The sequence below is a fragment of the Geotrypetes seraphini genome, chromosome 4 (genome assembly GCF_902459505.1).
Source record: "Geotrypetes seraphini chromosome 4, aGeoSer1.1, whole genome shotgun sequence".
Classification (NCBI taxonomy): Eukaryota; Metazoa; Chordata; class Amphibia; order Gymnophiona; family Dermophiidae; genus Geotrypetes; species Geotrypetes seraphini.
In genome coordinates, this window is record NC_047087.1 from 87,076,089 (window position 1) to 87,098,663 (window position 22,575).

The window sequence follows — 22,575 nt, forward strand, 5'->3', positions numbered from 1 at the left end:
CCTATCTGTCCTGGTGGGCTCACACTCTATCTAATGTACCTAGGGCAATGGGGGATTAAGCGACTTGCCCAGCGTCACAAGGAGCAGTGTGAGATTTGAACCCTCAACCTCAGGGTGCTGAGGCTATGGTTCTAACCACTGCGCCACACACTCCCCTAAAATGGCAGTGTGCAAATTGATTAAACGTTTTTCTGAGGGAAGAGAAAGCGCCACTGAGAAGAGAGGTCAGGGTGGCCAGTTATGAGCAGAACTGATGAAAACATCGCAAAAATTCATTGAATTGTGTGTCAAAATTATCGGCTCACTGTGAGAAGCATAGCAGACCAAGTAAACATTGATAGAGAAACAGGAAGATCTTAACTTAAAATCTTGGCATGAGAAAGATGTGTGCAAAAATGGTCCCAAAGGAGCTCACTGATGAACAAAAACAAAGGAGAGTTGAAGTTTGCCAAGACCTTTTGGAGAGGCAAGAAGTTTTGGGCTGTATTATCACTGGTGATGAAACGTGTGTGTATCAATACAACCCTGAAACAAAGCATCAAAGTGCACAATGGAAGTCAGCCAATTCTCCACAACCAAAAAAGTTTCGCCAGTCCAAATCAAGAGTCAAAACGATGTTGCTAACTCTCTTTTTTTAATATTAGAGCAGGGGTGTCCAATGTCGGTCCTCGAGGGCCGCAGTCCAGTCGGGTTTTCAGGATTTCCTCAATGAATATGCATGAGATATATTTGAATGCACTGCTTTCAATGCATATTCATTGGGGAAATCCTGAAAACCCGACTGGACTGCGGCCCTCGAGGACCGACATTGGACACCCCTGTATTAGAGGGATTGTTCATTGTGAATTTGTACCAACCGGACAAATGGTTAACCAAGTTTACTATTTGGAAATGCTGAAAAGGCTGTGTGAAAAAGTTAGATGATAATGACCTGAACTTTTCACCAACAACTCCTGGCTCTTGCATCAAGACAATACACCAGCTGTCTGGGAGGAGATTTTTAGCCAGAAAACAAATAATTGTATTGGAGCACTCTCCCTACTCACCTGATCTGGCCCCCAATGACTTTTTTTCTTTACCCGAAGATAAAAGAAATACTGAAAGGAAGACATTTTGATGACATTCCTGACATCAGGGGTAATACCACGACAGGTCTGATATGCATTCCAGAAAAAGAGTTCCAAAATTGCTTTGAAGGGTGGACTAGGCGCTGGCATCTGTGCATAAGCTTCCCAGGGGGAGTACTTCGAAGGTGACCATAGTGATATTCAGCAATGAGGTATGTAGCACTTTTTCTGAGATGAATTTGTGACCTTAATTGTCAGTTCTTGTAAATATTTACAAAGTGCTAAATGGAAAGAAGAGTGATTTACTAAACTTCTTACCCCTGATTTTATCATAGGAATAAAAACTTTATTAAACCAGAGGTTTGGGGTCCCATTTTACATAGAATGTAGATATTAGAATTGATATGTCCAAGTTGGAACATGCTCAATTCTGGTGGTATTTTAGAAAAAGATCTGCTGATGCATAACCTTTTCTAGCATATTTGCTAGAGTGCATAAACTGGGAACATGTACAGTGGGAACAGCCATTTTACAAGTATACACATTATAAAGATAAACACAAAGCTTACATATGGAGGTATAACCCGCCTTGACCTGCATGTCTAATAAAATGGTATAGCAAGTATGAAAAAAATGATAAATGATATAGTAACTTCCAAGTTGAAAAACCAATTTTGCAACTCCCATGTGAGAGTGGCACAACTTTGATGTATAGATGCCCCAGTTGATAAACCTACATGTGTAAGTGCTACCAGTTCCATAGTGGCATTGCAACTGTGTAAATTGGTTTACTTTTGGAGAAGGGAATTACATGAGATTAAGAAGAATTAGCCTCTTAATCCTTCATGTGAAGTCCAGGCCAGAATGAGCACTTTTGAAAACCTGTGTGGGACTTTGAGCTGCCGTAAAACCCAAGGTCAAAATTATTCCTCATACACAATATTCCCTTTGTGAAATGAGATGTACGTATTGTCTTTACGTCTATGCATAGTGTGAATCTTCACATGTGAATAGCGGCTTTCCTAAATTGATGTTTACACTTGTATGCAGTTATTTAGGGAGTAATTATTTTAGGTGGTAGAAGTTAAGCCTTTACAGCTCGATTCTATAAATGGCGGCTAAAAGGCACCACCGAGTAGTGCAGTGCTAAGTGCGATTCTATAAAAGTTAGACACGCTTTATAGAATTGCGCTTAGTAGCACCTAAAAGGGGCTTAGGGCAAGGAAGGCATCCTAATCTTAGGTGTACCCTGTTTATGCCAGGTTTTCTTGGCCTAAATGAATGTGCCTAAGTTAGGTGCCTACCAAGTCCCAAAACAAGCACCTACATAGAATCTGGGCCTTACTACACATTAGTTTCCTGTGGGAGTGACTAACCTTTCCGTGGGTCATTGGTGCCCTTTTGAATCTTGTCACTAGAATGGTCAGGAGGGACTCAGAATCACTCCTATCCAATCCCTGGGATTAGCTGGGTAGGCCTTGTGGGAGTATCTGCAAGAGGTGGGAGAGTTGCTGGAGGAACTGCTGGGGGTTATACTAAAATAGGGAGCTTCAGTGAGAGGTGGGAAGGAGGAGGGAGTACTTCAGTGTGGTCCCTTAAAGAAGTAGCTTGGGAGAATAAAGATGCAACTTTGCAGCCTAATACTCTTGGAATGGAAAAAACTGCTAAGTATGCAAGCCACATTATTTCTTTTATATATAATGAGTTGTTTTGCAAGCATTTTCATTCTCTTTGCCATGTGTCATACAGTACCTAATATTAGTGTGTGTTATGGTAATGTAATGCACATTAATGTACTTTAACATGTATTAGGAGGCAAATAACACACGTAAGGACCGTATTGCAACTTAATACCTATCCCTTTAAATGCTGTTATTTACAAGTGGATATTAATCACTATAACTCACCCCATTGAACAGAAAACCGCAGGCTGTCTTGAGCATCACTCCCATGTTTCTATTTTAAAATTCTATTGTATCGGCGTTAAAGCCCAGATTCTCAAAATGGCACCATTTGGAAGGTGCCAGTAAGTGCCCCAACAGCGCCTAAGTTAAGTGTTTTAATCTGCTAATTGACCGTGCCGTTAAAAACCAATTAAGAAGAAAAAAAGGGAGGTACCTACAAAAAAAGGCTCCTGAATCACACCTATGCAGACGCTTACCAGCACCAAATGTTAAAAGAAGTGCGGTTGTGGATGGGGTTGATATTCGGCTCTGTTAAGCGTGATTCTACGTTGAAAATAGGTGCCGGAAATTTAGGCCTACATTTCCGGCTCCTATCTTCGACACAGACTGCGATTCTCAAAACGGCTGTGTTGGGCAACCAGTGCCATTTTTTTTCAGGCACCGGCCGATTCTGGCGCCATTTTGAGAATCCAGGCCTAAGTGTCTTAAAACTGTTCTGGGAGGCTACTAAAAAGTACAACTATACAGGTTAATATCCAAAAGCCTGGTTGCTAGCTCTGGTGGGTAACTGTGAAACTTAAGAGTGAATGAAGAACTCTGGGTATAGTTTTCTTTCTTCATTGGTCTTCCATTACATATAAACTAGAGAGATGCATCCTTCTATATTAGGAGAGGGTCCCCATAGTACATTAAATTTTAATCGAGATGTGTATGCTTGAAGCAGTTGATCATTGTATCTGCATAGAACAGAGAGAGCACCAAATAAAGGTTTTGTTTTATGTTCTTTTCAGCTGCTCCTTAGAAATATGGCAGCTGGGAGGGGCATCATTTCACAGCTCAGCAGCTTCCCACTAAGAGTCCCATCTTCAACATATACCGTATTTTCAGAGGAATCTGTTCAGGTCTTCCTTCTCCAGTAGACGCTGTTTTGCAGCCTTCCTTTTATTAAATGCTGACTAAAAGTGAGGGGATGTGGGCAATTTAAAAAAAAGCAAAAGCTGGCATTAAGAAAAACTAATCAGAGTTGTGTGAACAGAAAAGTGATACCAGAGCATTCTGTTTTTGGACAAGCTAGTTACTCTTTTAGTGAGACTTTTAGTTTGATAACTGTTAGGGTGTGTTAAGAAGTAAAGTTTCAGAGAAACCATGCAAGAGCATTTAAGTGCTGTATTCAGCAGCCTAGCTCATTTTATTTTCTGCTAAAATGGCAACAGAAGAGAGAGTTTGCTGTGGAAGTGAAACGGGCACCGCCAGAATCAGATTCACTTTGGACAGCTCTTCACATTCCTACTTATCATTACATTAGGCAGTACAATTTCAGCTCTGGTTGATGGGCAGAAAAAAGTGGGCAGTTTGCCAGGTAGACGTTTCCATGACTCCCAACCCCCAAAGGTGATGCATTTTTTTTTTCCCAGCTAATTCAATGAAGAGTGGGCTGTGCTCTGGGTATGAACCAGACAATAGCTGCCTTTGCAGTATCAGCAGAATGGTTTTATGGGAATGTGTTCCACACTTGGCAGAGGATCATGTGACCTTACGGCTGAGATTTTGCAATTGTGCCAGGGGAAGATTGGAAAGCTGCACCCGTTCTGACTTTTATTTCTTTATCCTCCCCTCTTTTTCTTACATGGCTCGGAAAATGGCGGATCTTAATACTTCACTTTAGCCAGACTCAGCAAGCAGTTCAGCTTTGAAGTACAACTTCGCCTTTATTCTGGCTTTTTTGGCAGGCCACCAGGAGGCTGTCCCTTTCATGCCTGATAAATTCTGCTGCTTATCTTTATATAGAGGAAAAAAAAGAGAGCAAAAAAAGAAAATGCAAGCAGAACATTAGGCTTTAATAAGTAAATTTCAAAACTACGTGCTCTCTTCTCTGATAATCTGCTGTTTAACACCAGCCTCTTTCAGTTTCTTTGGAATAAAAGTTTTTGCTGATGGACAGGCATTCGAAGTGGGCAAACGGGGTGACAGCAGTGAGCATGAGATCATCGCTGCATAGTGCAGGAACCTGGCACACTGCCTCTTCACCCCATTGCTTCGACAGATTTGCGTTGTCCCCATTTATAAAATCAGCTCAGGCTGGGGTGAATTTTTGTTTTGTTTTGTTTTGCTGGTCTATCCCAGTTTCTTCACCATCATGCAAGGCTGTCGCGGCGAGGATTGGTACAGCTTTGGCGCAGTGCTTTGTGCTTGGAATTCCGAGAAGAACAGGGGAGGGGGTGGAGAGTGATGGAAAAAAGTGCGAAAGCAGGTATTATTGTCCAGTTTCGAGAAATAACCGGTGTCTCAGAAGAAAAAGACCTTAGATTTGTCCTACATGCCAGAGGGTTGAGCAAAAATCCTCTCTCTCTTTCTCTCTCTCTCTGTTATTTAAATATATATTGCTCGTTTTCCAAAGTACCCCCCCCCCCCCCCAATATTCTTTTAAGTACAGCACAGAGACACCAAGATGTGCTAAATCTGCTCAAAACAGCACTATTTTACATTTCTCAATCATTTTTTTAACTTTTCAAAAGTCTTACCCTATCTCATTTTGGCTCAAACAGCAATACCTTGCACAGGATGAATTCATAGCCGTATATTTCAGGTATAAACTTTTGTTTCTTTCTAACTCTGCTGTTTGACACAGGAGCCTTTGCTGTACAGTTTTGTTATAATTTAATATCTTGTGCCTGCTTTGGCTGTTTAATATTTTGCTTCAAGCATTCGCTCTTGTACTGCTTTAAAAATATGTTAAAAGACACCTAAATAAAACTGTAAATTTATGATTCAATAGCCACAGTATTTACTAATTTTGCAGAGCGTTAAAGGCAGAAACTACTCTGCATGCAACTTTTTCTTGCTTGTTTAATAAAATGCAGACTAAAGTTATTTTTTAAACTTGCTTGGCAGCTTTTGTCATTTCTACAGTGTGCTTCAAGTCAGAATGTTAATGTTTAAAAATTTTTTTTAAATGAAGTTACAAACTTACCTCTGTTTAATAAAATTATATGTTTTATATATATGTATATTTATACTTTTATTATTTGACAAAAAATCTAAGTAAAAGAACTATTTGCAAAGGAAGTGGTGGTGGTTGTGGGGGAGAGACAAGTTATAAAAGATACCATAAAATCTTGTGTCACTGGGACATTTTGTAGGATGATAGGTAAGGGATTATTGTTTTTAACAGCCTTTCGTGAAGTGCATGGAAAGTTACTAGAAGTTTAGTGCATTTTACCATGTGGTTTCTTAGCATTTGTGTTACCTGCTAAATATGGATTACTGTAAAACGTATAACAATACACTACTGTAAGCAAACTGCAGGATGTCCTGATTGACTTGTTTCTGCAATATTAAATTCTAAGCAAAAAGTGGTCTGTTCATGCATTCACAAAAAAATATGAATTATAGAGATGCCTCATTATTCCTTTAACCTCATTTTCTTTTAATGATTTTGCTTAATTTCATTTGCTGTTGTTACGCATACATTATTAGTTAGTTTACTACAACATGTCATTTAAAAACTAAGTTAATGTCGAAAGGTTAAGGTCATTAGCATTTTATTTTGCTATTTTTGAGCAGTGAATTGTGGGAAAATATTAGTGAAACTATGGGCTCCTTTTACGAAGCCGCGTTAGAGGCTTTATCACATGCAACTTTTTAACGCGCGCTAACCCCTGCGCTAGCCGAAAAACTACCGCCTGCTTAAGATGAGGCGGTAGCAGCTAGCGTGGCCGGCAAATTAGCACGCGCTATTACGCACGTTAAACCACTAACACGGCTTTGTAAAAGGAGCCCTATGTACCTGCTGTATCCTGCATATACTTTCCTGTCCTTTGAAAGCATACAGGTGGATTATGGTTAAAGAACTGTTTATTCACACAGGAAGACACCAAGGGCCCTTTTTATCAATCTGCGCTAGAGGTTTTTAGCGCAAGCTGGCATGGTAAATGCTCCGTCACTCATAGAATTCCTATGAGCACCGGAGTACTTACTTCACCGGCCTGCGCTAAAAATCTCTAGCGCAGCTTGATGAAAAAGGGGGGCAAGTCTTCTATCTTTGCCTACTAAATGGCATTTATTTTTAAAATATGCTCTGTGCAAGGATAATGTTAACAATAACTTTGATAAGGTTAATCATCTCTCCAATAAAATTACATTTATCTTTTGGCAATAATATTTTTATTGGTCTCATGGTTTTGTTTTTTTTTGTTTTTTCCAATTATTTATTCATTTTTTCATCTTACATCAAGTGTACAATAATATATCAATTAAATCATACACATCACTTGAATTTCTTTTCTAGTATCATCTTCAATATATAAATTAAGTCCCTTTCCCACCCACCCTTTCCACAAATATTATAAAGCAAACATATCTCACATATAATAAATTGTGTTTTTTTTTTAAATACAGAAGGGTATCTCATGTGTTTCTAAGAATAATTACGTACTATAAATAAATAGTATATTTTCCAAGTGGTTCTGCAAGGGTTATCAGCGATCTGGCTCTTTTCTAATATTATCTGTTCTTACTGTGTTTTATCTTTTCTTCAAACTTGGAAGAAAGTTTTAACAATTTCTTTTACTGGTTGTGTTCAGGTCTTGAAGTACAATTAACACTGAGGCAGAAATTGGGAATGGCCCAGTTGTCCAAATTCTGCAAAGGTAACGGCCCAGTTGTCCAAATTCTGCAAAGGTAAATCTACAACTATGTTAAATTTTTTTTGGGGGGTGCACAAGTAAAATTTCCATACAAATTAATAAAGTTAAGTTTATTGTGACAGTATCACATTTTAGCATTGATATGTATAGCATGTGAAATGTTGCTTTGTTTTCTACAGAGAACAATATGGTGCTTTTCCTAGACGTGGTTTTTTATGCAGTAGCCCCACAAATATTTATATGATAGCATATTATTATATCATGATTTATATAGTGCTTACCAGATCATACTATCAATATAAATAAAATTAGCTTGATATATTCTTGTAGTACTAGAAAAACAACCCATTTCAGCTATAATAATCAAGCAGCATAAGCAACTAGCATACAATTTTATTTTAGTGTAAAGTTCAAACTTGTGTTGGAGGTACTGACTGGAATTTCTTAGAAAGCTTTACTCAAGTGATTTTTAAAAATTATTTAGCACTTTGCTAACTCGTGTCTTCAATATAAAAAAAAGAAACACACAGCATTTCTGTGTCTGAAAAGAGATCGAGAAAAGTTGTATATCAAAAGTAAACTTTTATCATTGTGACATTAATGAAAGCAAAACTATAAAAACATCTTAAGTTCCAAATTATCAATATGTTAGTGTACCTTACAGCATATGTGCCTCAAATAGTAAATGGGTAAAAATTTATGTATGTCAAAATTAAATTTCAAAGAATTGTTAGCACTCAAATTGAACAAACATATTTCTGTAAGTTTTCATCATTTCAACAAAGTATTTGGCAATTTTTGGACTGGCTTATTGAACAATATATGAAATACCTTACCTATTTAATGATTAAATTATTGTTTTCAAAGATTCAATTGTGCATTCAATATAAATTAAAATAGAATTTGTTTTTGTATTGCATCATGTGTATTTTGTTAATGCAAGGCATGATTTTAGGCCTGCTGATCATATGCATGCATATACAAAATGTTTCTTCGGTGGGTGTGAGACTTTTTGATAGTAGAGAATGAGAGAATATATTTCTGGAGGTTCTGTTTGACACAATAGAGAAGGACATGCACTGTAACAGAGCCAAATAATGATCTTTGTTTAACGGTATAATGATTCAAGCAAAATGGGTTAGGATTTCGTAAGATTGGCAAAGTTTTTTATAAGATCTATCACTGCCACTTAACATATGTAATTTGTTTCAAAAGTAATTTGAGAAAAAAAGACAACTTTAAGGTACATTGCAGGCAAGGTTGACTTAATGTTTGAAGATAGCTCCTAGCCCTGGTACATGCTTAGAATATGCTCAGCTATTATATTCATTGTTTTGTAAGCATGTTCACTTCATGACGTTTGTAATTCAGTATTTAAATCCAAGCTTTCAGTTGTTTCAATGTCTACAGGATACCTTGATAACTTTGAATATTGATGATCTAGTTTAATTAGATAATATCTGCTATTGAAATCATTCAGTTTTTTGAGAGAGATTTTTTTTAAGGCAGCAAAAATAATGCAAGCCTTGAGGCATTTGGCAATGGACCTCACCTGAAGAAATGGGATTTGATTAATTTAAACTATAGTAAACTATTTGATTAATTTAAACTATTTAAACTATTTGATTAATTTAAACTATAATAAAATATTTCTAACTATTACGTGTCGCAGCTAATGACTTAACATGTCTTTCTCTAACGCCTGTAAAAACATATTTCAGGTAGATGCTTGTATTTTGCCAGTTGTCATAAACCCGTAGATCCGATCTTGTGGTGACTTGAACCCACACAAGCTCGCTTCTATGGGTCTGTGTCAGTTTGGTGATCTGGTGGAAAGTTGTGTGTCAAAATGTCATTTGACATTAAAAAAAAGCCATACCATAGTTTGGAATGTATGAAAGTTTTTGATGACGTCTTTATTACTGCTTTCAGCAATTATTCAGCAGAAATTTTTTTAAAAAAATTATGTTCAAGTTAATCTTTGAAATGATTTTGTTGTCATTAACTGTTAACTAAATTTAGGGTAAAGTTAAATTGAAATGCTATACCTTATGACTGCGGACATGGAATTTTTATCAACTGGAAAGCATGAATTATAAAATGTCATATTTATTGCTAGCAATTATGGAGAGTGAAAAAGATTCTTTGTACCAGTAGAATAAGATCAAAACAGATTATGATGCTATTGTTAGATTGTTAGATTTATATGATTTGCCTTATCAGAATGTCATTTATAAAAGCAACTAAGGGATGGGGTATATCTTTAAAAGAAAAGGCAAATCTAAAATGTTGTGCAGATTTTAGGTGCATGTAATGAAATGTATGATCTTGGGTCAGTTGTCTTTCCTGTTTGAAAACCCAGTCAAAACAGAGCTTGTGAACTCAAGTCGGCCATGTTTGAAGACCTGAAGAAAGACTGGACAGCGCTGGAAGCTGTGTGCATCCGGGTTGAGGTAGTAGGTTGTATGGTTTAGAGTTACATCCTGGGAGTTAACTGTACAACCTTCTAGCTTTCCTTGGAGCACACTTGAGCCATCATGGAATGCTTCAACCATTTTATGTGATCATGTGAAAGGTCTTGCTCTCTAGCATGTGGAATTGTTGATTGTAAACAGTTCTGATGTATGATATTGAAATGTTGACTGAGCAATGATTCTGTTAATTCTGTACAGCTAAGGAAGCCGTTTTAGAAGGGTTATGAAAAGAGCTGCTGCTTACATATGTATAAATGCGGCATGCACTGTTTGGAAGGGTGTGGTTTGAGTGGGACTAAATGTACACATGTATTTCCTGTTTTCTAATGAAAATATGCAAGTAGTTTTAAAATTTGCCCATTGCCATTTATACCTGCTCAAAATCGCACATAAGAGCATAATAATTGCCATACTGGTCCATCAAGCCCAGTATCCTGTTTTTAACAGTGGCCAACCTAGGTCCCAAGTACCTAGCTAGATCCCAAGTAGTAAAACAGATTTTATGCTGCTTATCCTAGGAATAAGCAGTGGATTTTCCAAAGCCATCTCAATAATAGTCTCTGGGCTTCTCTTTTAGGAAATTATTCAACAAGTTAGCCAACTGCTCGTTTGGACTTAGGCTTTTAAGGAGTAATTTAGGGGTAGTTGTGGCTGCCTCTTTGATTAAAAACTGCCTAAAAATTTTTTTATAAGAGTTTTGGAAATTACCTCTTACTGTATATACTCGAATATTTGCTGACCCGAATATAAACCGAGGTAACCTTTCTCACCCCCCCCCCCCAAAAAAAAAAAAAAAAAAAGGAGAAGAAAAGGTTGACTTGAATATAAACCAGGAGGTTAATATTCAAGTACCCTGCCATGCCATGCTCTGCACCCTGTCCCCCCCCCCTCCCTCCCTCCCAATGTCTTGCAGACCTTCACCAGGCCCACCATAAGACCTGGTGGGCCAGCGATAGATCAGGACTCAAAAAACCTCCCCTGTATACCTTTAAAGTCCCAGATAATCCAGCAGTGAGCCGAGACAGAAGGGATCCTTCCCGCAACGGTGAACTGGAGTAGGAGTGGCCTTCCTGTGCTCTTGCTCCATGGAGAACCACTAGTGATTGGCTTGTGCAAGTTCTTGCAGGCCTCATGAGAATTTGTAGCAGCCAATCACTAGCAGCTCTCCATGGGGCAGGAGCATGGGAAGGCTTCTCCTGTTCCAGTTCACCACTGGACCACCAGGGATGGTAAAAGGTACATGGAGGAGATGAGAGGGAGGTAAAGGAAGGCACAGGTGGCCAGGACAGGAGGTAGGGATCCCTCCTATCCCGGCCCACTGCTGGACCACCAGGGATTTTAAAGGTACACAGAAAGGTGGGAGGCTGGGTAATTATGTAACCGTTTGGTGAATGCCTTTGTGCATTAGGTGAATGTTACAAATCACAGAAAATTGTTTTTTCACTATTTATACATTATATAAAAAAGGATGGGTTTTTGACCCATGATAATGCCCTTGAACCAAGCCATGAGCTTTGGGCACGTGGACATTTGAGGTCTTTTCCCCTCCTTAGATGACATCTATTACCTATATTTTTGTTTTCAATCTAATAATGACAGCCACACTGGACAAAAATGGTGAGTAAATATATAGAATTCTTGTAGGAAAATGCAAAGGGATGAAGAGGTAGAGAGGGTCAGAGACTACAGAGGGAATGATAGACAAATTACAAGATTTAAACATAGCTTCCAGAATATGGACTTCTAGCCTGGATTTGAATACTGCCATAGATGGAGACCAACGTACCAAGTCAGGCAGGTTGTTCCAGGCATACAGTGCAGCGAAGCAGAAGGGACAGAGTCGGGAGTTGGCAGTAGAGGAGAAGGGAACTGAAAAGAGAGACTTTCCGATGAACAGAGTTCCCGGGGCGGAATTTAGGGAGAGGAGAAATATTGAGGGAGTATAGGGAGAGGAGAGAGATTGAGGAGCTGCAGAGTGAATACACTTGTAGGTCAGTAAGAGAACTGTATGTGGAAGCGGAGAGGGGTAACTTGAGCATAACGACACTGGCAGAAAATGAGGTGTGCAGCAGAATTCTGAACAGATTGAAGGGGAGAGAGATGGTTTTGTGAAAGACATGCAAGAAGCATGTTGCAGCAATCCAGGTAAGAAGTGGCGAGAGCTTGGATGAGGGTCTTGGCAGCGTGTTCAGGAAGGAAAGTCCAGATTTTAGCGACATTGTATAGAACGAAGCAACAAGTTTTGGCAGTCTGTTGGATTTGGGAAGAGAAGGAAAGAGATGAGTTGAAGATGATCCGGAGGTTGTGTGCTGATGAGATGGGGAGGATGAGAGCGTTATCCACCAAAATAAAGAATGGAGTTTAGGAGAGAGGCAGGTTTAGGTATGATACACTACTGAATGATTATCAAATAAAAGCGAAACGGTGTAACCGATACAAGAACTTCACACGGATGTTATTCTTGACACCTGTAAAATAAAAAGAATTAATGAATATACACTATATACCTACTTTTGGCCCACCCTGTGTGTGTGTTTGTATGCATGTGTGTGTGTATCCATATATATTTAATTACAAAAAATTACAAGAATGTAACAAAATTAGAGAAGGAACAGTTTAGTTAATATGATAAGAAATTAGATTGTTAAATAGGTAGTTGTCTAGTAACCATAATTTTCAAAAAATATCAGTTCTTAACCATTTCTTCCTTATAAAAAAAATGGGAACCAAAGACAAAAAGACCTCTACAGCATATCATAGCCACCTGTACTTTGTAGGTCTTTCCTTTCCCATAACTAATTTTGTTATGCTACTATCATAGCATAAGCTGTAGTGCAGGCCAAAGACATAGGGCTCCTTTTACGAAGGTGCGCTAAGCGTTTTAGCGCGCACTAGCTGAAAATCTACCGCCTGCTCAAAAGGAGGTGGTAGCAGCTAGCGCAAGCGTCAATTTAGCGCTGGCTATTCCGTCCGTTAAGGCCCCAACGCGCCTTCGTAAAAGGAGCCCATAATCTTGAGAGCTCTGATTGCTAAATATATTGCTTCTTTCTTGATGTCTGTGTGCTAGGTATTAATTAAAAGATCTACCTTGTGCATCCTGCAGTTGTCCCATGTCTTTCTACAAGTCACATGATATTATGCTTCATTCTTTAAAATTTTGTCTATGGACACAGAATGGGAAGAAGCTTCTTTTGGATAAGAAGTTGTTGTATTATTTGAAATGAGTAATTGTAGCCATGTGTTTCCAAATCTGAAATAACTTATAACACCTATTGAAGTGGCATTAGGTAAACACATCGCTACTGTACATTAGCCAATTCTTCACATACTGTGTACTGACTGCAGTGTGCTTTTTATACCCAGTCTTTGCCTGTCACCACCCTATCCTACTCTAAGTAGTTAAAATGGGACTTAAACCATCCAGCTAGTTGGCTGGCTGTTTTATCACATGGAGTAGAAATTGGCAGTGATTGTTCCAACACCAAGGTTGGTCATACTCCATGCAATTGTTGTAGGTACTGTCAGTACTCTTTAAGTACTGATAAGGTCCTTATTCCTAATGCCAATATACAATTTTCTTTAAATCAAAGAACGGATTGTAATTCTGCTCAGGTGGTATATGGCATATTTTGTCCATGCCAGAAGCTTTATGTTGGTCAGACTAAACGAGCCATTAAGGCTCGTATTGCTGAACATCTCAGTTGTATTAGAACTTTAAAAAAAGAGGCCCCGCTGGTGGATCATTGGGTTCAGTTTAATCATAATCTTTCTGATTTACGCTTTTGTGTATTCAAACAATTTTCTGCTCTTTCTGGGGGTGACATTTCCCATTTACTTACTTATCATGAGCAACACTTGATTTTTGCATGGCGGACTGTCGTCCCTAATGGCTTGAATCGTGAGGTTGAGTGGCTGGTTCTTCATTAATTATGAGGTTTTGTTTGTTTTGTTGTTTCATTAAAGTTATTTCATTTTAATTGATTTTTTTTGTTATTTAATGTCCCGCCCCTTCCTCAGCCATTACGACTTTCGCCAGCTCTGCGTTGTTGTTGATAGTTCCGGCCTAGACTCTCCACCCGGTATGGTAGCTATGATTTAGGTTTAGTTTGTTTTGTTTAGACTATGTTTTTGTTTTTGTACATGAGTGTTTGTACATTTTATTTGTAGCTCAGTTCCTCCTCTTGATAAAGACCTTATCGAAACAAGGCCTGTGTTGAGGAAGGGCAAGAAACTTGTTGCGTCCAGGCCCTGCATTGTGTCTGGACAAGTGTGGAGCGTCTTTTAAAGCACCTTTTTGCACCTGATTTAGACCTCTTCACATCATTTTTATTATATTGCACATCATTGGAGTTATCATCGCACATCAGCACTTTAGTCTTCGATTGGATTTTGAACTTTGTTTAAGGATGGCTGGGTCGCTCCTCTGCTATGTTTAGCTCATCGGACTTTTCAGCTAAGTATTTGCTCAATTTTGCTTTTTGCTTCTTGGCTTTATGAACAGAGCATACTGTGTGCCATCTTTATATTTATATTCATATTTATATTTGTATTCGTATCTGTGTTTGTTTTTGTTTGTCTTTTTATCTTGTGGTTGTATGTGTTAAGTGTTTTGATGACTATTAAAATTAATTTTTTTTTCCATGTAAATTATGAGGTTTATTTCTTTGCTCATTTGATGTAATCACTTTCTGTACAAGATTTATCTTGAATTGTAAATTTGAAATTTATAAATAAATAATAAAAAAATAAAAATAAAAATTAATTTTAAAAAATTATATTAATTAAGGTAATAAAGCATTATAGTGGTTATTATATGATAACTTTTGTACATTATACTCATGTCTCTTGAGTTTTATGATTTATTGGATAGTTTGTAGAAGGGATTCTTTATTTTCTTTATATTAGTGGATGATTTCTGCCAACAGAGCAAATGCTGTTCTTCAATATCCTTATTGTAAATCTTTAATAGAAATGCACAGCTTCAAATGTAAAACAAGATTTAGATTATTCTTGCAAAATAAAATCTCCAAGTATTATATATCTCCTAATTGCTTTATATTATAACTTTCGCCTACATAAAGCATTTAATGTAGATTCACTGTTAATTAAAAGAATTACTAGGCTCCATAAATCGGAATAAAGTAGACCATGAGAATCCAGTTCAAACACTTTGTTATGAACACTTGAATTGTGGAAGAACGTTTTTTGCAATTTCTTCTGAAAGTTATACTGTTTGTATTTTGGCTGAGCATGTAATTCTTTACTTTTAACAATTAATACAATATGTTTGTATATAAAAAAAAAAAAGTCCAGGTGGGTAGGGTTAAATAAGAACATAAGCAATGCCTCTGCTGAGTCAGACCTGAGGTCCATCGTGCCAAGCAGTCCGCTCACGCGGCGGCCCAACAGGTCCAAGACCTGTGCAGTAATCCTCTATCTATACCCCTCTATCCCATTTTCCAGCAGGAAATTGTCCAATCCTTTCTTGAACCCCAGTACCGTACTTTGCCCTATTACGCTCTCTGGAAGCGCATTCCAGGTGTCCACCACACGTTGGGTAAAGAAGAACTTCCTAGCATTCGTTTTGAATCTGTCCCCTTTCAACTTTTCCGAATGCTCTCTGTTCTTTTATTTTTCAAAAGTTTGAAGAATCTGTCCCTCTCTACTCTCTCTATGCCCTTCATGATCTTGTAAGACTCTATCATATCCCCTCTAAGTCTCCTCTTCTCCAGGGAAAAGTCCCAGTTTTCCCAATCTCTCAGCATATGAAAGGTTTTCCAAACCTTTTATCAGACATGTCGCTCTCCTCTGAACCCTCTCGAGTATCGCCATATCCTTCTTAAGGTACGGCAACCAATATTGGACGCAGTACTCCAGATGTGGATGCACCATCGTTCGATACAACGGCAGGATAACTTCTTTCGTTCTGGTTGTAATATCCTTCTTAATTATGCCTAGCATTCTGTTTGCCTTCTTAGCGGCCGCTGTGCACTGTGCCATCGGCTTTATTGTCATGTCCACCATTACCCCCAAGTCCCTTTCTTGGGTACTCTCATTCAATAACATCCCTCCCATCGTATAGTTGTACCTCGGGTTTCTGTTTCCCACATGTAATACTTTACATTTCTCAGCGTTGAACTTCAACTGCCATCTCGTCGCCCATTCCCCTAGTTTGTTCAAGTTCCTTTGCAATTCTTCGCAGTCTTCTTTAGTCCGAGCTCCACTAAATAGTTTGGTGTCGTCCGCAAATTTTATTATCTCACACTTCGTCCCTGTTTCTAGATCATTTATGAATATATTAAAGAGCAGCGGCCCGAACACTGAGCCCTGCGGGACCCCACTCGTGACCCTCATCCAGTCCGAGTAGTGGCCCTTCACTCCTACCAACTGTTTCCTACCCACCAACCAGTTTCTGATCCATCTATGTACATCTCCTTCCACCCCATGGTTCTTCAGTTTCCGGAGTAGGCGTTCATGGGACACCTTGTCAAAGGCTTTTTGGAAATCTAGATATATGATGTCTATGGGGTCTCCTTTGTCCATCCGTTTGTTAATTCCTTCGAAGAAGTGCAATAAGTTCGTTAGGCACAATTTTCCCTTTGCAGAAACCATGTTGGCTGTTATCAGAAGTTCGTTTCTTTCAAACTGTTCATCGATGTTTTCTTTTATCAGTGCTTCCGCCATTTTCCCCAGAACCGAGGTCAGACTCACCGGTCTGTAGTTTCCCGGGTCACCTCTTGATCCCTTTTTAAAGATGGGCATAACGTTGGCTATCTTCCAGTCCTCCGGGATCACGCCTTTTTTCAGGGATAGATTGCAAATTTGCTGCAATAGTTCTGTTAATTCCTTCAGAACCCCTGGATAGATTCCGTCCAGACCCGGGGATTTGTCAGTTTTTAATTTTTCTATCTGCCTGCGTACATTTTCAAGGCTCACTTCCATGGATGTTAATTTTTCTGCTTGATTTCCATTGAAGAATTGCTCAGGTTCCGGTATGTTGGATGTGTCTTCGTTTGTAAATACAGATGAAAAGAACATGTTAAGTCTTTCTGCCACTTCTTTCTCCTCCTTCACCATTCCCTTCCTGTCTCCGTTGTCCAGCGGTCCCACCTCCTCCCTAGCCGGTTGCTTCCCTTTAATATATCTATAGTACCAGTGGCGTAGCGAGGGTGAGAGGCACCCAGGGAGGTGTTGCCCCTCTCCTGCCCTCATCACTGCCCCCCCACCCACGAGCAACAGCTTTAACATGCTCCTTGTGACCCCATTGTCTCTCCCGCTGATGTCACTCCCTATACATGGCACCTAAAAGTGACGTCAGTGGTCGTGAGGAGCATGTTAAAGTTCATTTTTCTCAATGGAAGAGAGTAAACAGTGGAGTGCCACAGGGGGTCTGTACGACGAGTGAGGTGATTAAATTTGCAGATGACACTAAACTGTTCAAAGTTGTTAAAATGTATGCGGATTGTGAAAAATTGCAGGCTGACCTTAAGAAATTGGAAGACTGGGCATCCAAATGGCAGATGAAATTTAATGTGGACAAATGCAAAGTGATACACATTGGGAAGATATGATAATCACAATTACCGGATGCTAGGCTCCACCTTGGGGGTTAGCACCCAAGAAAAGGATCTAGATATCATCATAGACAATATGATGAAACCTTCTGCGCAATGTGCGATGGTGACCAAAAAAGCAAACAGGATGCTAGGAATTATTAAAAAAGGTATGTTTAACAAGACCATAAATGTTATAATGCCTCTGTATCTCGCTCCATGATGCGACCTTACCTTGAGTATTGCATTCAGTTCTGGTCACCTTATCTCAAGAAAGATATAGTGGCACTAGAAAAGGTTCAAAGAAGAGTGACCAAGATGATAAAGGGGATGGAACTCCTCTCATATGAGGACAGACTAAAAAGGTTAGGGCTCTTCAGCTTGGAAAAGAGACGGCTGAGGGGAGATTATGATTGAAGTCTACAAAATCCTGAGTGGAGCAGAACGGGTACAAGTGGATCGATTTTTCACTCCGTCAAAAATTACAAAGATTAGGGGACACTTGATGAAGTTACAGGGAAATACTTTTAAAACCAATAGGAGGAAAATTTTTTTCACTTGGAGAATAGTTAAGCTCGAAGGCATTGCCAGAGGTTATGGTAAGAGTGGATAGGTTAGCTGCTTTTAAGAAAGGTTTGGACAAGTTCCTGGAGGAAAAGTCCATAATCTTATTATTGAGAAAGACATGGGGGAAGCCAATGCTTGCCCTGGATCAGTAGCATGGAATATTGCTACTCCTTAGGTTTTGGCCAGCTACTAGTGACCTGGATTGGCCACCATGAGAAAGGGATACTGGGCTTGATGGGCTATTCTTATGTTCTTAAGTTTCTTGCATAAACGAACACTTGCAGAAATGTATGTATGTTTTTCCTGTAAATTAAAGCAGGCTGAAATCTGGAAACATCTACTCTAAGAGATATCTGCATAGCACTTTAAGAAGGAAAAAGAGAGCAGTGGGCACAGTACTTTGATTTTATTTTTTGATTTTATGTTGTTTTTTTTGAGTATAGACTTAGGGGCCGAATTCAGTAAATGGCACCAGGGTCATTCCATGTCAAGTGGATCAATACTGAAAACTGCACGCGCTCGACCCCCCCCCCCCCCCTTGAAATCCAACCAAATTTTACAGGGGTGCTGTCTAGGGTCTCAAATTAAACTCTGCAAAATTTTGGGGATCTACCTCAATTTGGTCATGAACTAGGGGTTGTTGAACAAAAGCAATCGATCCACTCCCATGCCTCGTGTGACCTAAAACGCCAACTTTGCTTAAGCACTGCAGCAGAAGGAAACTACATAGGAGTCTGAAATTTTGCAGTTTGGTAGAACACCTTAGGGCAAGTTTCTATGCCAAGTTTGAAATCTTTTGCGAACGTGCTTCCATTTCTACAGGTCAGCAAAGTAGGCAAAGCCTACAGTTTTACAGTCAAGGACATGCTCAGCCCAGTGAAAACACGCCCAAGCCACCAGCCCGCCACACATCGCCTCTTGGACCGTCAGAGAAGGTAGCTTCTTGGTTGGTTGGTTCTTCTTGGTTCTTTTGCAAGAATCTTAACATGAATGTTTTGATGGTAAGACTCATTTTAGGGTGAGAGTTGTGTTTACATATTTTTTCCAGAACTCGCCTGCACTGTCTTTTACAACTGTGATGGCTAAGGGCCCCTTTTACTAAGCTGCATTAGGCTCTAATGCATGCCTAGCAGCTTAAAATGGCATACCATAGGGTGTGCTTTAAGTGTCAAATCTGCTTGCATTAACAGCACAAAAATCTATTTTGGAAGGAAGGGGGTGTGCCTGGAGGGTGGAAAGTATGCATTCCTGCTCTAATTGGTTAGTGAGGCTACATTTGCATGTGACTACATTAGCACATACTGACTGATTAGTACACAGATGCTGTGTGAGTCCTTACTACGAAATGGGTTGCGGTAAAGTTTTTTTTAAGGCTATACACTACTGGCAACATTAGTATAGCCATTAATACAAAATAGCTTGCTGCGGCCCTGCTTCTTCAAATGCACATTTCCTGGTGTTCATAAACAGGATCTTTAAAGAATCATTTGTTGATAGACTTAGCATTGTTATGACTTGAAGAAGAATTACTCAAGGGAAAAACATATTCACCAATAAAAAAGAAAAGGATACCCTTGCAGGTAGAAGCCAAACACAAGGAGAAATGTAAATGTGCAAACACCAATCGATGAAGGGACATAAACCAAAATATTCAGAAATAAACTTTATATAGATGAGATTAGATTACATTTATTCACTTATAACTCTTTTATATAACTAAGTAGCATACAAATATTAAATAAATCAAATAGCACAAATCTTAAAACTTATATATAAAATATGAAAAAAATTGCATATATTAACATTAATACAATCACACTAATAAAATATTATACAAGTGCATTCTCATTTTAATTTGTCTTCACAAGCCAATTTCTGCATTTTACATCTCGAACTATGGGATCCTTTTACTAAGTTGCGCGCGCTGCATTGCTTCGCACAATAGACGCTAATGCCAGCATTGAGCTGGAGTTAGTTCTTGGCACACAGCAATACAGCGCGCGCTAAAAACGCTAGCCCACCTTAGTAAAAGGAGCCCTGTGTCTACCTAATGTCTTTACAGATAATGTGATATATAGAACCCAACGGCCATGTTTCGGCTATTTGCCTGCTTCAGGGGTCATCCATAAACAATTTATTCCACAGTCCAATTGATGATATATGAATCAGTATGAAAAAAGACAGGCATTTAGCAAATCACAATAAACTTCACAGAAGAGAAGATTCAATAACAGCATTCTTTCTCCATGTAATGTATGATAGCAACAAGTAAGTTTTAAAGCTATCATACGTTATTGTTTTTTTTTTATAAGCAATGTTTTGAATACAATTGTAAATACAAAAGTAAATAGATAGTATGGCATTAGATACAGCATTCATTTTACTCAAGAAATAAAAAGGAAACATTTTCATCTTCAGTGCCATAAGTCTGGGAAGTTGGTGTCGTTTATAACTTCAATGAAAACAAAAAAAAAAATTAGGATATTTATTCCAACAATATAACCTGTAAATTCCAACTAGACATCATGGAAAAATCCAACCCTCCTATCCCAACAATATGTAACGTAGTCAAACTTGCCTTAACCCTTTTTCTCCATGATAAACTTCTCCAAATGAGCAGGTTCAAAAAGTACTAAAATGAGAATCCTTAAAAGTAACTAATCATTTAAATTGAAATTAGGAAAAATGTAGCTCTTATGGAAGCTGTTTTTTAACAGTAGAAGAGCCTTATAACAGGCTTGCGTAGCCTTAGCTATGTTGGAAAATATTTTAATACATTGATCATAACAAGATATATTTTTTTTCTTAAAATAATAGCAACTTTATTTTTATATACCGCAATACCACAAACAATCAAGAGCGGTTTACAGAGGTAGAGACTGTATACAGACAGCAGTATTACAAAAATCATTTGAAATTACATTAGCATGTTAAGATTAATCAAATTTATCTGAAAGTATTTCAAAAATAGGCTTTCAAAATTGTAAATCTTGTTCTGTAAAGAAAGAAAGCAGGAGAATAAACCTGGACCCTATATCGGCCTGTGGAGACTTAAAAAGCTGAGTAAAATTAAAGCAATTCTGCATTTCCATAGCATCCAGTTCTCCCTCCTGTTCTTCCCACCAACACCCAGTTGGAAAGCTAGTAATAACAATTAGAAACAGAAATAGCTTCCACATTGAACAGGAACAAACACTTCTGCAAATATTTGCAAAACACCTTAGCTTACAAAAAAAATGGCAAATTGGAAATGTTAGGAATTTTAAATTTCTTTATCATATCTGATTCTCCATTTCTTCCATTTTCCAGTGGAAACTAAGACTATCTTATGCCAGTGGCTTGTAAAAGTAATAACTGTTCTGCTCAAGACATTCATCCTTCCACATCACTGACTGACTCCACTGTCCAGTTCTGTCAGTTTGTCCCGTTTTTTTTTGGGTTTTTTTTTTTATAATTCTTTATTAATTTTCAAAACTTCAACCATTTCCCCCCACCCATCCACCCACCCAATAATCATTCAATAAACACAAAAACATATATTACCATAAAAACCTAACCCTGTTCTGAATATTGATATCTACCCACCCATCCCAAGTGTGAATATTCAAAAATCAATTTAAAACATAAATAACCCCCTCCCACCCTTCCCTGAATATGTACCAAAGTAAACAAAAAACTGACTCACAGTCAACAAACAATTCTAATGAAGTGACATATGATGCCAATGGGCCCCATATCAATTTAGATATATTACCTTGCCCCAAATTCTCAGCATTTATTCTTTCATATCTATAACTAGAGCAAAGACTTGCCTACCAGAATGAAAAATTTAAATGATCACAGTTCTTCCAGTTTCGAATGATCATCCCCAGTTTAATTACAAAACTACTAGCTGAACTACTGATGACTTCAATATACTCTCTGTTCTGGACACAAGTGACCAAGTATGAGCTAGAGAAACCTCTCTCTCTCTCTCTCTCTCTCTCTCTGAACACCTGAATAAAATGATGCCTCTGTCAGCAAAGCTAGATCCTGAACAGTAATTAGTGATGTAATTTGAACCACAGACACAGAGGTAGATAAAGAAGCTGGCAATATCAAAGCAAATGGATCAGGGCAAGCACCCAAGTTAGAGGTGCCTTCACTCCCAAACCTGACAGACAGAGTGGCAGTACAGTAAGTTGACCCCCACATTCAGGTCCCTGAGATAGTAAATAAACAATGTAAGTAACAACCTCCAGAAGGGATTTAGAAATAACTACATGATTTTCCATGGTCCTGCAGGGTCACCAGAGAGTAGTGATTGATTCCCTGTAATTTTCCTCATAACCATGATCACCAGCAAAAGAAAAGGAGAGTGGAAC

The 22,575-nt window shown here is 38.5% G+C and overlaps 1 long non-coding RNA gene across 7 annotated transcripts in view; it reads left to right on the forward strand.

Moving 5' to 3' along the window:
* The window catches only part of LOC117359550, a 449,501-nt gene that overhangs the window by 339,857 nt on the left and 87,069 nt on the right, over positions 1-22,575 (forward strand). For all 7 annotated transcript variants that reach the window (XR_004539260.1, XR_004539261.1, XR_004539263.1 and 4 more), the window contains one exon: positions 7,555-7,651. This is a non-coding gene — a long non-coding RNA (uncharacterized LOC117359550). The remainder of the gene's footprint in view (positions 1-7,554; positions 7,652-22,575) is intronic.